We start from the raw sequence: 17,444 nt of genomic DNA on the forward strand, positions 1-17,444 counted from the left end.
TGCCCACCCCCACTCTGAAAATCTAGGGTTGGGAGGCATTAGGTTGAGGGGAGATCAGGAGGTCGGCTGGAAGGAATTCTTCCATACTTTATAACAAGCAGCTCTGGCAATAGCATGCTCCTCCAGCCACTGGTGGCCAGCCATGAAGAGCGTTGATCCCCTAGCTGTTTCTTTGACGGGACGAGTAGCTCAAATCATGGCACTGGGATAGTCTTGAGATGAACTGGCTATTGTTAGAAACATTTAGAAATGTCTCCCCTATGCTCCAATTTCCTCCTCTCTGCCAGTCTTGGCTCTAACAGCTGGAAGAAATTTCTCCTTCATCTGCTATATTCAGTCTTTCACTAAGCTCCATCAATTTTGCCTTTGAAATTTCTTTTGTACCCGCCCCTTCTCTCGTCCCCACTGCTAATCCCCGAGGCCTGGCTCTCATCTCCTTTGCACGCTGAGCTGCCTCCAGAACCTCTTGGCAGAGTTCCCTGCCTCTGGTCTCTCCGTCTTCCATCCATCCTGTACAGCCAAGCCAGACTCATCTTTCTCTGGCTCCTTTTGCCTCTTAGGATGCCTCAGCTCGAATTCCCCAGGCTCTCCAAAGTACTTGGCATTGCCCAGACAGTTTTGCAGCTCCCTCTGCCTTAATTTCTTCTTGGAGCAGTGGCTGTATTAGTTACCTGTGGCTGCTGTAACAAATTACCGCGAACTTGGTGGCTTAAAACCACAGAAAGTTGTCCCCTTACAGTTTTGGAGACCAGAAATCTGAATTGAGTCTTATGGGCCTAAATCAAAGTGTCATTGGGACTGTGCTTCCTTGGGAGACTCCAGGGGAGAATCCTTTTCCTTGCCTCTTCCAGCTCCTGGTAGCCACTGACATTCTTAGCCTGTGGTCATATCACTCCTCTGCCTCTGTGGTCAATCTTTTTGCCTCTGTGGTCACATTGTCTTCCCCGGGTCTGCCTGTATGTCAGATCTCCCTCTTACAGGGACAATTGTGATATACTTAGGGCACGTCTGGATAATCCAGAATAATCTCCCCATCTCAAAATCCTTAACTTTATCATCTCTGCAAAATCCCTTTTACCAAGTAAGGTGATATTCACGGGTTCCAGGGATTAGGATGTGGATATTTTGGGGGACCATTATCTAGCCTATCACAGGCTTCTTATCTATTCAACACTTCAACAAATATTTATTGAGCATCTACTGTGTGCTGGACTCTGTTCTAGGCAGCAAGAGTCATTAAGAATAATGATCCTTTTCAGACCCATTCTCCTGCAGGGTGAACTACCCTTATCTGGGCTCTTTCCCTCCTGAAATGTGGTATTATTACATAGCACGACCATCACATTGTATCACCCTGGTAACTGTTATATACCTGTCCTCTTCCATTTCTATGCGCCCCTTAAGTTGGAACTAACTTACTTATGCCGGTATTTAGGGCTAGATGGGACTCGGTGAAGGTTTGTTAAATCAATGAACGAGTCTCTTATTGCTTCCTTTCATTCTTCCTAAATATATTTCCAATTTGCTTGGATACTAAGATGGCTCTAGTAATACAGTCTGCCTCAGAATTCTATGTTTAGGGTCTGACCTTCTCAGTGGTCATCTCCTTGGGTATGGGTGATGGGATGTAGCTGTTGAGAGCATCTATCATTCTCCTTTGCTTGGTCCCCAGCAGTGTTATATACAATTATTTATTTAAGGCTTCCCATCGGTCATTTCTACTGCCCATTGGCTTTGAGGGGGTTGTGGGATAGGGGAAGTGAGAATGTTAGAAGACTGCGGTCTGCATCACTCGTGGGTCACATTTCCTGAGGGTGTTTCTTCTTGGTGTCATCCAAGCGTGGCCCGTCCACATCCACCACCTCTGGTAGGACAACACAATCAGTTCAGATCTGCTAAAACAGTACTGTCTGCTTCCATTGGCAGATGAGCCAAATCCTCTCGGTAAGGCCTTTTTCCACAAGTCCTGACATAATACAGAAGTGGGACAGACCCTATTAGGTACTGCCTTGTGCTGTCGGTTTATGATTTTAAAGTTGATCCCTATTTCCCTGCCTTAGGAAAGCAAAAGTGTATCTAGGACAATAAACCAGTGGTGCCAACCGGAGGCGCATGGATTTGTACACAGCCCTTGGAAGTAAGGGGCATGTTTGTAGCCTAATGTCTAGAAAGCATTTTAAAAGGCAGTGTGACTCATAACTTCACACTTACCGTCTTAAAACCTTGGGCTTTCCCCTTTTCAGTGTTCTCTGTGGCCCCCGCAGGCACTGGCATTAAAACCTCACCAATGGGCTTCCCTGGTGGCGCAGTGGTTGAGAGTCTGCCTGCTGATGCAGGGCACATGGGTTCGTGCCCCCGTCCGGGAAGGTCCCACATGCCGCGGAGTGACTGGGCCTGTGAGCCATGGCCGCTGAGCCTGCACGTCCGGAGCCTGTGATCCGCAACGGGAGAGGCCGCAGCAGTGAGAGGCCCGCGTACCGCAAAAAACAAAAACAAAAACAAAAACAAAAAAACCTCACCGATAACTGTTTCCTTAGGTACAGCAGTGTGTGTTGCTTTTCCAGGTGGAAAAGAATCTAAGAATAAAGATCATCACACACACACACACACACACACACATCCTTGTAATTCTCTGGCCTCCCATAGAACCTAACAAAGTAGAACTTGGGTGATAGATACTTGGATGTCAATTAATTGTACCATGTTTTCCCAGCTGTGTCATTCACTTACCTCTTAGATGACCTTTGTTACATCCTTATACCACTCATTCTGTCATTTGATTAACATTTGTATTTAATTTATCTCAAATGTTAGCTTGTATAAACTTATTTTGAAAGGAGACACTGCATCTTTACCATAAATAGAAAACCAATATCAGGTATCATAAATAGAATGTAACTGTAAAAATAAATATACTGAAAACCAAACAATTATTTACCCCAAAATGGAAATAAACAAGGAAATGCAGAGTAATAAAAATCAAGTTGATTCACAAAAACAAGATCCTCAGTGAGAAAAACAGAATGGCTTACGACCAGTCAGTAATAAGAGAATATTAAGCTTAACGTCATTTGATTTAATATGACCGTGTGCTTCTATGTCAGTTAAATTACAATGTCTTTTAGTTCTGAGTGATCAGCACTAAAAATTCCACCTCACATGCGTCCATGGTCAGAAAGGACACCTTACCATTGCCTAGATGGTAAATTTTAAAGATTTAATTCTTACTTATTTTTGGCTGCATTGGATCTTTGTTGCTGCAGGCAGACTTTCTCTAGTTGTGGCGAGCAGGGGCTACTCTTCGTTGCGGTGCACGGGCTTCTCTTGTTGCGGAGTACGGGCTCTAGGTGCCTGAGTTTCAGCATTTGTGGCTCGCAGGCTCTAGAGTGCAGGCTCAGTAGTTGTGGCTCACGGGCTTAGTTGCTCCGCATCATGTGGGATCTAACCAGACCAGGGCTCGAACCCGTGTCCCCTGCATTGGCAGGCGGATTCTTATCCACTGCGCCACCAGGGAAGTCCCCAGATGGTAAATTTTAAAAATCAAAATGTTTTCATATGTATTTTTTGGTACCTGTGAAAGAATATATGTATTCATCCCTTACTTCATGTGGCATTATGAACCATAATTATAAAATGAACCTACCCCCATCTTAAGAACATTACTAATGAGTGTACCTTCCTCTCTGATTCCCATCCCTGCCTCCCTCCCCTCCCCTCCTCGGGGAAAAATTGTCTTGAATTCCTTTACATTTAAAAATAGTTTAACCACCTATGAATTTCCTGAACAGTATGTTATTTAGATATGCTTGAATATGAGCTTTTTAAAAATGCTGTCATACTGTCAGTATCTTCTAGGAGACTGGATAATCGATTATGGTGTGTGTATGCAAGGGGGTGTTGTTTCAAGTGAAAATGAGCACATTCAGACTGCATGTCGCTACTTGGATTAACCTTGTGAGGTAACTCTCACTCTGCTCAGGCCAGTGTCACCAGCTCTCACTCTGCTCAGGCCAGTCCCAGCTTTCACGTTAAGTGGAATTTAAGGGTGGGTCAAATGAAAAGGATTCCCTTTCCTCCACCTTTCACACCTCAATTACTTCCTGTGGAGAAAAGAGTTATAGCTGCCGGAGGCTGCTCTCCTTAGAAGGCCTGCTCACAAAGTTGTCCCTTGGCTGGCAATGGGGAACTTGGGTTAGGGAAGGGTTCTCCCCATTCCCTGGGAAGAGTGGCTCACTCTGCCTAAACTGTCCAAACAGTATGATTCATGCTGAACGCCTGCCTTCCTCCCGGGAGTCAGAATTTTGGTACATGGCAGACAGACGTGCCTATGTGGCCAGCACTCCCTCCCTCCTTCCCCCAGTAAGAATCATGGGCACTGAGTCTCTGATGAGCTTCCCTAGGAAACAGCATTTCACATGTGTCAGGACAGCTTATTGCTGGGGAGTGAGGTGTGTCCTGTGTGACTTCACTGGGGCAAGACTCTTGGAAGCTGGGCCTGCTTTGCATCTGGATGTTGCCCCATGCCCCTTTGTCTTTGATGATTTTTCATTGTATCTTTTTGCAGGTATAAATCATAGCCATGAATATGACTATGTGTTGAGTCCTGTGAGTCTTCCTGGGATCGGTCTTTGGGATCCTGAGACTCCTCCAAACCTTTTTTTTCCTGCACCACCCTGAAACCCGAATAGGGGGGCCTTGGCTCTGGGCTTTATACTTTGGAGGGCACTGAATCTCTCTTTCTTTCTCTCTCTCTCTCTCTCTGTCTCTCTCACACACACACATACACACACACACACCTCTGATACTTGGGATCTGGAGCTCAGGGCTGGCCCAGCAATCTGTAACCCTAAAAGACCAGCCCTTATAACTATCACCATTCAGGCCCATGGGAAACCCTTCTGCACATCTCTTGCCTTATGTACTGGAAAACGCATCAAATCCCATGAAGGTGGTGTGCCATACACTTCCAACAATGTCAGAGGCAGCCACCACCTCAGAGAGCTGGAGAATCTGAGCAGGAGAAGTGCTTGGGTAAGAGAAAGGCCAATTAATTAACTTGTCACATCCTTCCTCTCAGCTTGAATGCAGTAGATTCTTGTATAGAAAATTATTGTTTCTCGGCATGCCAGACATTCATTTTCTTGTTTCTCTTCACGTTCCAATTCCTGGTTCTGGAGATAAGAATTAACACAGTGTTCACAACACTTGCGCATGGATACTGAAGCATATTTTACTACAGTAAGTAATTCATATATGACTCTTAAATTTGTATATATATGCAGTTCCAGACGTAGTATGTGTGAAGCGTGACATTAGGTCCTTACACTGATAACTAGCTGGACCCTGAATCATAGAATTGCAAATTGTTCTATTTTTATAAAAATATTTAATATCTAAATTTTCAAGAAATTAAAAAGTTTCAGCTTTCTTTGAGTACCTTTGGTTAAAATAGTTTGTATTCATTAATTATGATTTATATTTTGCCTTTTAACTTTGGTAGCAATTTAAAATATTTTAGAAGAGAAATCATTTTTACTAAACTCATATTGAATTATAATTTTTCCAATTTTTACATATATTTTAAGGTATTTTAAAAATGAAAGTACATTCACAGTTATTCCCTTTGTATATACATTTTATTTTGTAATTATTAGATGATTATTGTCAATGGAATAACGTTTTGTGAAAATGAACATACTTGGAGATTTTGCTGAAGTGAAGGCAAAAAATAAAAGAAATAAATGTAAAATAATACATGAGCTATGGCTCTCCTTATTTTAATACTTATCCAAATATCACCAGCCCATTAATGGAACAGCCAGATGCACACAGTGATAATTAAGTTCATTTGTCTTCGATGGAAGACTTTCAGTCATATAGAAGCCACAACTTCATTAACTTTTTATGTCTTGTTATGATGAGGATATTTTTGTTGAGGTAGAGAGAGCATAGAGCATCATATCCGATGTAACATTTGGCTTGTGATTTAACTTTTGCCCATGTACACACGTGACGTGTAGCCCTCAGGTTCGGGCAGGCCTGCTTCCTCCTTTCTTTACACACAGCCCTAGAAGGACCTGGGTTCTGGTGGGCAGCGAGTGCCCAGAAGCTGTGTGGACCGGGCCACAGCTGACTCAGTGTGCGTGTGTCTCCAGGATCAAGGTCACACCAAAGCCAAGGGAGGGAAGAGCCCCAGGAACCTCTCCAGATGGCCTCTGTGGGAGGCCTGGAAAAGCTTTCTCTATGCACACCCTCCGGTGTCTACTGAGCTGGGAACATAGATGCTGGGAAGGCACTCAAGCTGCAGGCCTGCCCAGGGGTTTCAGTTTTAGCTCTGCCACCTTCTGGAGAGGTAACTCCAGAAGGGCAAATTTCCTGAACCTCTCTGATCTGTTTCAACATGTGTAAGGTGGGAATACTCATTCTCACTTTTCAGCCTTGTTGTGAAAACTGGAAGCTTGTATTTAAAACTCATAGCATGGTCCCTTGGATGTGGCTTAATACATGTTAACCCATGTTTTTTGGACAGTGAAACTGAAGAAAGACGTTAAACAAGAGGCTAAAGTCATCCTGGTGGTTAATAGAAGGAGGAACCCAGGCATTTTAATGTTCCTTCCATTCGCTGGGCCCTGATAACCTGCCGTTCTTTGAAAGCCCACCTGCTCTCCTGCCCACACCCAGGTTAGGAAGGATGCCTGCCCTGCGAGGCGTCCTGGTCTGAGCACCAGTTCACTTTCCTTGGAATTTAGCTCTGAGGATTTACAGCCAGGGTGGGCACACGCTGGAGGTCCCCTTACCTGTAAGTTATTCCACCAGTAATTAGATTTCTTTCTACTGTGGGGAGCCAGCCTGTGTAAATTCACAGAAACCTGGGAACAGATGATATAAGGGTCACCGGAGCCTCCTTGCTGCCTAAAATGCAACATCCAGGAAAATGATTTCTCTGGGCACATAAGTTACTAGGGTCCCGGGGTAACCATAGCTCAGGCTCTGATAATTCCCTTAATGCTGTGTTCAGTGATGGAGTGTTCATGGCCCCCTTGGCAGCCCGCCTGCGTGGCCCTGCTCTCTGACTGCAAGAGCCTCAGTGACACCTGCTGTTGCCGAGGGAGGTGATATATGTAGAGGGAGGATGGGCAGAGGGGAGGGAAGACCTCTCCTTTCCCAGCCCCTTTTCTTCCAGGCCAGTCTGACTCAGGTTCAGAGACCCTTAGTCCTTCTGGTGAGCCATTTGGAGGGCAAAGACACTTTGAACCATAGCACAAATCACTAGTCATTTGCAAGAGGATAAAATTAGGTACCTACGTCATACTACAGTAAAAAATTCTAGATGGATTAAAGATTTGTGCATTAAATATACGGTACTAACAAATTAAAAGGCAATATAGGACTATGTATATGTAAGATTGTTTAGTTTTACCTATAATCTGAGCTGTCATCCTTTTCTAATATAGTTTTACAGATAATCTCACATATATAGTCTTACAAGTCCAGGTAGAGGGCATATGTCATATATCTCAGTCTCGATCCTTATATCTCTATATCTTGGGGTGGGGAAGACCTTTCTAAGTCTGGCACCAAATCCAGAAGTCAACAAAGAAAAATTTGGCATATTGGACCACCTAAAAATTTAAAAAAGCAAAACAAAACTGTACCGTGAAAGGCACCATAAATAAAACATAAATACATAAATGACAGCCTGGGAGAAACTATTTGCTATACATTCTAGCAGGAAAACTGTAAATATCCATACTATAGCAAGTATTCCTCCAAATCAATCAGAAACAACACAAATGAAGAAATGCACGATTCACACATACACACACACACTATACAGATGGTCCATTCAAGAAGAAAAATATTTTAGGGCTTCCCTGGTGGCGCAGTGGTTGAGAATCTGCCTGCTAATGCAGGGGACACGGGGTCGAGCCCTGGTCTAGGGAAGATTCCACATGCCGCGGAGCAACTAGGCCCGTGAGCCACAACTGCTGAGCCTGCGCGTCTGGAGTCTGTGGTCCGCAACAAGAGAGGCCACGATAGTGAGAGGCCCGCGCGCCGCGATGAAGAGTGGCCCCCGCTTGCCATAACTAGAGAAAGCCCTCGCACAGAAATGAAGACCCAACACAGCAAAAATAAATTAATTAATTAATAAACTCCTACCCCCGACATCTTAAAATCGCAAGAGGAGTTAGAATGAGAAATTGTTTAAAAGAAGAAAAAAAATTTAATTATTTGATATCTAAAACTGGAAGAAAAAACATTGTTTGATCTCACTAATAATTAAAGAAATATGGATGCAAACAACATTGTGGCATTGTTTTCATTTTTGCCTACCCAATTAAAAAGACTGATAGCCTTCAGAACTGCTGAGGGTGAAGAAACGAGCTCGCACACACTGTTGGTAGGAATGAAAATCCTCACAACCTTTTTGAAGGTAATATCTCAATAGATATATAAACTTAAAATGCGCTTACTGAATAACTCCCCGATCTCTCCTCTAGGAATTTATCCTCCCAAACCATGGCATGAATGAGTAAAGATGTAAGTGCAAGGGCATTCATTGTACCATGGCTTACAAGAGCAAACATTTGTACAAATTTAAATTTCCATGGCAGAGCATGGTATATCTGTGTAGTAGAATCCTCTTCAACTCTTAACAAGAAGGTAGATCCGTGTAGCAGGAGGTAACATTTTTCTGAGTATTTGCTAGGCACTGTTCTGAGTGCTTCCCATCATGACCTTGTTTAACTCACTCAGGTCTTCATAAAGTAGATGATGTTGTCGTCATCCACACGTTGCAGAAGAGGCACAGAGAGGTTATTAACCTCCACAAGATCACACAGCTGTGAAAAGTCAGAGCTGGTATTTGAACCGGGCAGTGAGGTTCCCGAGACACCAACCAGGAAGGAGGGGTCACTGATAAAAGTTGTGTTAAGTGATAAAGCAAGTTGCAGAAAAATATAGCATAACTACATTTTGGTGAAAATACATGTGACTATATATATAATATGTACTATTTATATGTATGTTGCATTACAATAATTATGGAAAGTTTAATTTGGTGGGAGTGATTGAAGGGGCAGATTTATTTTCTTCCGAAAAAACGGTGGGATTAAAAAAAATAAAACTAGCTCCCTTCTGTTTTTATTTTTATTTTATTACCCATGCCCACTTGACTTGCATGAAATAAAAATGGCCCAGTCTGGTAACAAAAATACATTCTTGAAAAATAACATATCCTGTTCACACCAGTAATGAAAAATCCTAGTTTGGGAAATACAGCTTTTGATAGTTATTATTTAGCAGTAGATAAATTACTTTAAATAAAGGCTTTAAAAATGATTTAAAAGGTAGTATGTCATCGTCGTAGAAAAGGTGGAATTATAGAGCTGAGAGAGTGAACTGGTCATCTAGTGGGTTCCAGGAAGCTGGGACCTCCTGCTCTGTGGTCCGTGCTGCATTTATTTCTCTCTTTGTTTTCTTCCCAGCATCCCGTTTCCATGACATCCTACTCCAATCCCCCAAACCCAGAGCAAGCCTGGTCAGGGGTGGGGAGTCACCATGCAGTTGAAGAGCCCTGACCCAACCAAGTGATGTCACAGGAGCTGGTCCAGGATGGAGATCCTGTCCATTTGCTGGTGGCCAGAGTCACAGGGTCACAAGACCTCCAGCTGCTTGACTCAAAAGGGCGCCCAGGGCACAGCAGGCACTTGGGCTCTGTGGTTCTGTCTGGGGTGATTTTGCTTCCTGAGGACATCTGGCAATGTCTGGAGACACTTTTAGTTCTTACCACTGGGGAGTGGGTGCTACTGGAATCCAGGCAGGAGTGGGCAAGGAAGGCTGCTGAACATACTACAGACCAAGAATTACCCAGCCCCAAATCTCCATAAGGCTGAGATTTCAAAACCTGCCCGCCAATAGATCCCCTGGTCGGTCTTGCAGCAGGAGGGATGGGGTCCTGAGGGTCCCACCTGTGGAAGTTCCTTGGCCGGTATGCCCCTGTTCTAGAGGAGAGGCAGGTTTCTCCAAGGCCAGGTGGAGAGAACCAGCCCAGTCCACCCCAGGCGCTGCATTTCCCAGGAGCTGGGAGGAATTAAGTTATAATATACGGACCAACATTGATACAGTGTGTGACAGGTGACAGAGTTCTTCCTCTGTGCTGGGGTTCAGTACAGGCTGGGATCCTCTGCACTGCCGCCCATATTGTTGGGGTCCTGGACAGGTTGGGGGGAAGGGGAAAGGCTACATCTGCTTCTCATTCTTTCATGAAACGAGTTCCTTGTCATCAACTCCCCAGTCTCCCTTTGATCACAACTCTGACAGTTCAAACCCTTCATGTTATTGCAGGTTCCACTTGTGGGTAGGAGGCCTTCCCCAGCAGATGTGAAGGCAAACATACTCTTTCTCCCCATGCTGTGGTATCCTGGAGACTGGTGAGCTGGAGCTAGGATGCCATGACATCAGGTGGGTTAAGTGTGGGCTTCATGTACCTGATCCATATTATATAAGCTTGAAGGGAGGGTGGGCAGCAAGGGCTGGCCAGGGAGGCTGGGCATGCGGGAGATGGACAGGGTTCCACGTGTCAGGCACTTCACATATGTTATTTCACTTGCTTCTCATGACAACTCCTTGAAATGGGTTTTATGATCATATCTATTTTTTAGAGGAGGAATTCAAGCTCAGAGAGGTTAATTAACTCCGCCAAGCTCATGTAACTAGAAAGTTGAGCTCCTGGAAAGGGTGGGGGGAGCTCTCTGGGCCATCATGGGTTCTGCAAGGGCGGATGAGAACTGGACAAGTATAGACTGGCAGGAGAACCATGGCCCTGGGACACGTTTGTCCTAGGTTAGTGGGCACCATCACCATGCCATGGAGCAGGGCAGCTTCGGCCTGGGATGAAGGAGTGGGATCACAGTGGCCACTGGACAGAGCATGGCCTCTCTGGGAATTGGAGGAGGTAGGGTGCGGGGAGCTGGAAATGATCGATAGTGGGCAGAGGCCACCAAGGTGGGTGCTTAGAAGGGCCTGCGGACCAGAATAGGAGTGGAAATACTCTGAGGGGCTGAGACGTGCTCTTCACCGCATCACGTGTGCGCCCTGTGACGGGGAACTGGGGTGTCCTGTGTTAAACAGCATGTGACTCCCTGGGGAGCATCTCCCTTCTGTTGATGTCTGTGGTTAAATGCACTAGCTTCCTGGCTCCTTTGAGTGATGTAGAAAAAGTGCCCCTCTGGGTGGGTGTGTAGTTCAGAGCTTGGGCTGGCTGTCTGCCCCTTTAGTCAGGTGCTGACGGAGGACAGCTGTAGAGGAGGTCCACAGGCCGGGCACGGCGTGCGTGACCAGACAAGAGGAACCACGGAGGGTGGGTCGCTGCGTCCAGGCCTTCAGGCGGGCAGGGACTAACTCGTACCTGCATCTGCTCGTACAGCTCCTAGACCTGAGCTGGCACAGAGCGTGCCCAGGAAGTGTTTGCCGAGAGGATGAATAGAAGAGGGTCACCTCCCTTTTGACTCCTTAGGGTGAGTCTTTAGCCTTCTTTGGAAGAAGATTTGGAAGTGAGGAAGAGAAAGCTATGGTCAGGTAAGATGGAGGGGGGAAGCTTGACTCATTATGTCAACTTCATAGTAGATGCTTTTGAATCCTAAAAAAAATAATAGCTGAATGTTCTTGAGTGATGGGTTACCGGGAGCCAGCCACGGTGCTCACTCTTCCGTGATGGGCTGTTTTATATGTCACTTTGCCTAGGCCTGAGTTTCCAGTTATTCAACCAAATGCTAACTTAGGTGTTGCTGTGAAGGTAGATGTCATTAAAGTCCCAAACCAGCGACTTTAAGTAAAGGGGATGATCCTAGGCAAGCTGGGTGGGCCTGATTCAATCAGTTCAGAGGTCTTAAGAGCAGAGCTGAGGCTTCCCTGAAGGAGAAGAAATTCCACCTGGGGCCTGCAGCTTCAGCCGGTGTCTCAGTTCCAGCCGGCCCTTCCTGACAGCCTCCAAGTGGATTTCAGACTCACCCAGCCAGCCCCACAATCACATAAGCCAATTCCTTGCAACAAACCGCTTAGTGTGTATCTCCTACTGGTTTTATTCCTTTGGCTGAACCCGGGCTAATACACCTTCACGTGGATCAATTTATCTAATCCTCGCAAGAACGCTGTTAGAGTTATCGTTATTCCCATTTTAAGCTGGAGCCCAGAGAAGGCAAGCAGTGCCAGCAAGCAGTGAAGCCAGGATTCAAACCGCAAGGCTTTTCCCTCCAGGGCCCAAGTTCTCAACTGCTACCCCAGAGAATCTCAGGGAGTGAGTCATGTCAATAGCAGCCAGTGCTGGATAGCTGACAGGCTTTAAGATGGACCAGGCAGTTGTGATCGGCTGATTGGGACGATGTTGTAAGGGAGGGGGTGGCCGCTACCCAGAGCAAGTTACCGCAGCAGTCGGCCCTGGGGGAAACACACACATCTCGATGTCACCTTCCAACAGCAATCTGTCCTTTCCTCTGAGCTCCCTGACATTCTGAGTGTGCACAGAATGTTCCCTCAACCTTGTATTTGCTTGTGTTTTGTTTTAGAGTATCCCCTGGTGATTGGTTTTCTCACAGGGCTGAGCTTTCTAAAATTCCCTGAAATGTTCACCGTCAGTCCTCTAACGGGAGCTCTTTCCTCTGATTCATTCATTCATTCAAAGTGACATTGAGTTACCCTTCTTCACAAAGGAGCCCCAGCTTGCCCAGAAGAAGAAAGTTAGGTGTTGGCTCAAAAGGAATTCAAAGGCATCAGATGACTTGGCAGGTGCTCCCTGGCTGTGCACATTGCCACACCGGGATGAAAATTACCCCTCCAGAGTAGCAAGTTAAAGAAAGACCTTTGGGTCCAATGTTTGGAGTGCTGATTTCCCATCGTTTAAAATCCTGGAGTAGACGTGAGCTGCATTTGATTGGTCTCCACGTAACAGCTCAGACTCTGTATGCCGACCCCCTCTGCTCCCTCCCGGTTCCCCCCCCCCCCCCCAGGAGGATGGAATGCGTCCCCTTCTAGCAATGCCTTTTGGAAAATGCAGAGTGGAACACGAGCCAGAGTAGTTGTGTATGAGGTGGGTGTGGGGTGTGTACACGTCTGTGTACGTTTCTCTGTGTCAGAGGAGGTGTGGGCAGCGGGTAGAAGGTGGCTTGATAATGAGCAGGGACTGGGTATTTCTTCCAGCCTGAGGGGTAAGGTTTGAAGCCATGGGACAAAACTGGGCTCTGAACTCATGGGGCCTCCAGGAGCGTGGCTGAGGACAGAAAGCTGAGTCCAGAGGGAGCAGAAGAGGGACAGAGACCAGTGCCTATGGTTTAATGACAGTTCCAAGGATTAGAGTATTTTCATCCTTTGTTTCTTTCTGTCTCTTTGTCTCTGTGTCACTGTCTTTGTGTCTCTGTCTCTCTCGTGTGTATGCCTGACCACTCTTTTTCTTTGGAAACAGGAAAGCAATTGAGTGGCTCACAGAATCCCGAGGAAGAAGAACACTCGGACCTTCTAAAGACACAGGGACAAAAGGAAGAACCACAAGCAAAATCACTCCCCAGGGCTTCCCTGGTGGCGCAGTGGTTGAGAGTCCGCCTGCCGATGCAGGGGACACGGGTTCGTGCCCCGGTCCGGGAAGATCCCACATGTCACGGAGCGGCTGGGCCCGTGAGCCATGGCCGCTGAGCCTGCGCGTCCGGAGCCTGTGCTCCGCAACGGGAGAGGCCACAGCAGTGAGAGGCCCGCGTACCGCAAAAAAAAAAAAAAAAAAAAAAAAAAAAATCACTCCCCAGAACTACTGCTGACGCCCTGCTGGCTCCTGAGTGTCACCCAGTGGCACTGCGGCTGTACAGCTGGTGGACCCAGGTTGCTGCCCAGATCAGAATCAGGGAGACCTGATTCATAGACCTGGCAGACCTCTGCTGGGAGACTTAGGGGGGGTGACATGAGTCCTCAAAGGACCCACCAGCTGGCTAGGTGGGGTCAGCTAGAGACAGCTTTAGGATTCTGGTTTATTGCTGGAAATAAAAGAGACAATGATGGTCAACTCTTGTGCTGGTTGGATCCCACGTGTAGACAAGGAATTTCAAACTCTAATTTTACCCTGGAACACCAACAATGCCTTCCCTAAATTCCCCTAGAGATGTTAGGGCAATCTCTAACCTCTAGTAAGATGGATGGATTAGCGAGACCTTCCTTGTGTCTCTAGTTCATCGGGTACAGAGTCTTCTGTGTGTCGGCCAAATGGCACTGGAGTGGGAGAGAGGAGAAGGGAAAATCAAGGACAAAAGATACTGTGAAAAATGGAGATACTGGAATCTTCCAGCTGCAGATCCCTATTTGTTTGTTTTTGCTTTGGGGCGTGGGGCTTTGCTTCAAGCTGAGACCTTGGCCTTCAGGAGCAAGCTGCCGTGGTCCTCAAAGGCGGGGGGCAGTGATGGTGGAGTGGGTGACACCCCACTCACTCTCAGTGAGAGAGTCCCACCCTCTCACTGCAAGCAGGTTGCTATATTGTTACTGTGGCCAGTTAGAACCTGCTCTGGGAGGGGAAACTTCTAAAATCCTGGGAAGTGAGTGTCTCAAGGTCTCATCCTGGAAGAATAGTCTGACCCTAGAAGAACAGGTGAGGGGTGATCTCTCTATTTCTCAGCCAACTTCTAGAAGATGGCAGAGAGGGCCAGCAGTGAGTTTAGCCTCATGGAAATCACAGGCTTTGCAGGCTTTGGGATACATAGACTCTCTGGCTTCCTTCTTCTTTGTACCAGAAAACCAGACCTGCTTCTGCCAGGCTTGGGGCTGCAAATGGAACCTCTGGGACCAGAACTAAGAGGAGAGACAGCCTGAGACCCGTGGCCTCCTCAACATGGGGAGAAGTGGCTCCTGACCAGTGAGAACTGGCTGTGCCTGGGATGGTGTATATCAGTGTGTGTGTGTGTGTGTGTGTGTGTGTGTGTGTGTGTGTGTGTGTGTTAGTCAGGGGCAGAGTGGAGGCTGATCCCCTGAATGCCTCCTCTTCACATCCTCCAAGGGAGAAGGGCCATTCTCCTTGACTCCTGGGAGCTGCAGAATATTGGAGAGAACACGTCTGCCCAGAACAAAGCAAAAAACCCTCAAAGGTTCTTTCCTATCTCTGATTCTAGAAGAGTACCTGCCCTCTCATCCACTTCTCACATTCACGGCCTGTCTGTGTCACTGTCATTTTCCACCTCCTGGCATCTCAGCGCTCATCCTTTCTCTTTTGTCTCTCCGTCTGTCCAGGCTGGTTTGCATCTCTTTGTCTTTGCAGGGTCTGCATCCCTGCCTCTGTCTGTCCTCCCTCCGCCTTGGCTGGCTTCTCTCTCAGCTGTCGCTTTTCTCTCCTCTCCTCCTGGCTAGCGCTGAGCAGGTGGCTGTCGGCCGTCCCTCGCTAGAGCCGAATCCCAGAGAAAACCAGTGTTGGAGCTGATGAGTGATTTTGGCTCCCTGTCTGATTTCCCTCCAGCTTGATTTTGAAGCTCTGTGCAGCCCTGGGACGTCTGGAGGCCGGCCGGGCCGCATTGGGCTCTGCTGCTCAGGGCCCCCAGCCTTGGCACCCGAGGTTCCACCCCTTCTCCTGACTTGGAGTGATCCCGTCGTCCTGTCTTACAAATTGGGATCGCCTCCCTGCATGTGGGCTTTGGTGACAGCCACCAGATGGCAGGGACTGGTTTTTATAGTAACTCATTAACCTCTTGCCATCCTGCAATTAAGAAAGCATTTAATTGCTTTCTCTCGAGCCATCCTATGAGTGATTTGGGCGGCTCGTGTTCCTCGTGTGAACCAATTTGCAGCTAGAGCCCGAGAGAGTGGGCACAGTGGCGTGTGAGGGCCCAGACGTGGTGAGCGCCCTGGGCAGCCCTGGATTGCCCTTTGGGTGGAGGGGAGCACAAGCCTTAGAAACTTCCTGATTGGTTTCCTGCTGGGTCCTCATCAGGACTCCTGACGAGTCCTGTGGATTAGCGCTGGATGCACCTGAGAGGCTATCTAGGTTCCTTCTCATTTAACTGTGGGGAGGACTAAAGCCAAATAAGTCAGGGAACTTGCCCCAAGTCACACAGCTAATCACTGGCACCACCTGGGCTGCAGCCTAAGTGTTCATTTCCCACCTGCGGTGCTCTGGGCTTCTCCTTGCTTTGCCAGCATTTCCTGGGAGACGTGCTGCTGCGGCACCTCTGAAACTGTGTTCACTCCCGTACTTGGTCTACTTTTAGGTACATAACTGCCCGAGAGTTATTTACTCAGGAAATAGCTCAGAGCATCCCTGAATGGATTAACCAACTCCATCCAAAGAGGCAGGACCCACTCCCCTCTCCCCCCCACACACTCCCAACCAGCACACCTGGCAGCCTCACTGCGGCACTGGGGATCACTGAGTGCACAATGCCGTGACCACAGAGGCTCCAGCCCGCAGCAGAGCGCCCACCAGCCTTTTTTAGGTGCCAACCCTGCACCAGCTGACCCGCTTACAGCAGAGGCCCCTTAGGCCTCCCAGAGACGGTTAGCAGCTTGCCTCCCATCCCTGTGTCCCGGCACCACCTCCACAGGGCAGGTCTCCAGGCATCTGTCATTGCCGTGTCTTTGTTCCCTTACTGCTTATACCTTTCCCCGCCACCGACCCCCTCACCTCCCAAACCCCACACCCTTCCACTGGGCTTTGGGTGCTTCTGCTCCACAGCAATGGACCCCTCCACCCCCAGCAGGGTGGACAGGGAGACATGCCACCCAGACCCCCATCAACGAAGGCTTTGCCTCGGCTGCTGGGAAGGTGGTCGGCAGGCCACCTTTGGGGGCTGTCTTAGCTGTGGAGAGCTGCCTCGCCCACAGTCACGCCCTTCTGGAGGGGATGCCCCATCTGATGACTGATCAATGAGGGCATATAAGGATCGGTTATTTTGGTCCAATGCAGGACAACTCTGATGGGTCATTTTGGCTCCAGAGCTCCCACAGGGTCAGCCCAGGGCCTGTCACTGGCCAGCATCACAGCTTTACTTCTTCCTCCAACTTCTGCTTCATCCCAGTCACATCCCCAGGTATTTATCCCAAGAACATTGCTGCTTATGAAGAAATATTAAATGTGATAACTCTATATTTAACATTTTGAGGAAGTGCCAAACTCTTTTCCACAGGGGCTGTACCATTTTAGATCCCCGGCAACAATGTGTAAGGGTTCTAATATGGCATACAGGTATTCCAGCATCATGTGTGGAAATGACTTTTCTTTCTTCATCGACGCATCTTGGCTTCCTTGTTGAAATTGATTGGCCATAGATGTATGGGTTTATTTTTGGACTCTCAATTCTGTTCCATTGATCTATATGTCTATCCTTATGCTGGTACCTAACTGTCCTGATTACTGTGGGTTTGTAATAAGTTTCTTAAAAATTAAAACAATTGTTTCCAGCTTTATTGATACACAACATATAACT

General features: G+C 47.3%; 1 long non-coding RNA gene across 1 annotated transcript; it reads left to right on the forward strand.

Annotated features, from left to right (window-relative positions):
- Positions 1-9,076: 9,076 nt before the first annotated feature.
- On the forward strand, positions 9,077-13,621 carry LOC112401337 (uncharacterized). The gene is made up of 3 exons (XR_003003565.1): positions 9,077-10,464; positions 11,429-11,580; positions 13,460-13,621. It is a non-coding gene; the product is annotated as an uncharacterized LOC112401337 (long non-coding RNA).
- Positions 13,622-17,444: the final 3,823 nt, after the last annotated feature.

The sequence above is a fragment of the Neophocaena asiaeorientalis genome, unplaced genomic scaffold (genome assembly GCF_003031525.2).
Source record: "Neophocaena asiaeorientalis asiaeorientalis breed wild unplaced genomic scaffold, Neophocaena_asiaeorientalis_V1.1 scaffold591, whole genome shotgun sequence".
NCBI lineage: Eukaryota > Metazoa > Chordata > Mammalia > Artiodactyla > Phocoenidae > Neophocaena > Neophocaena asiaeorientalis.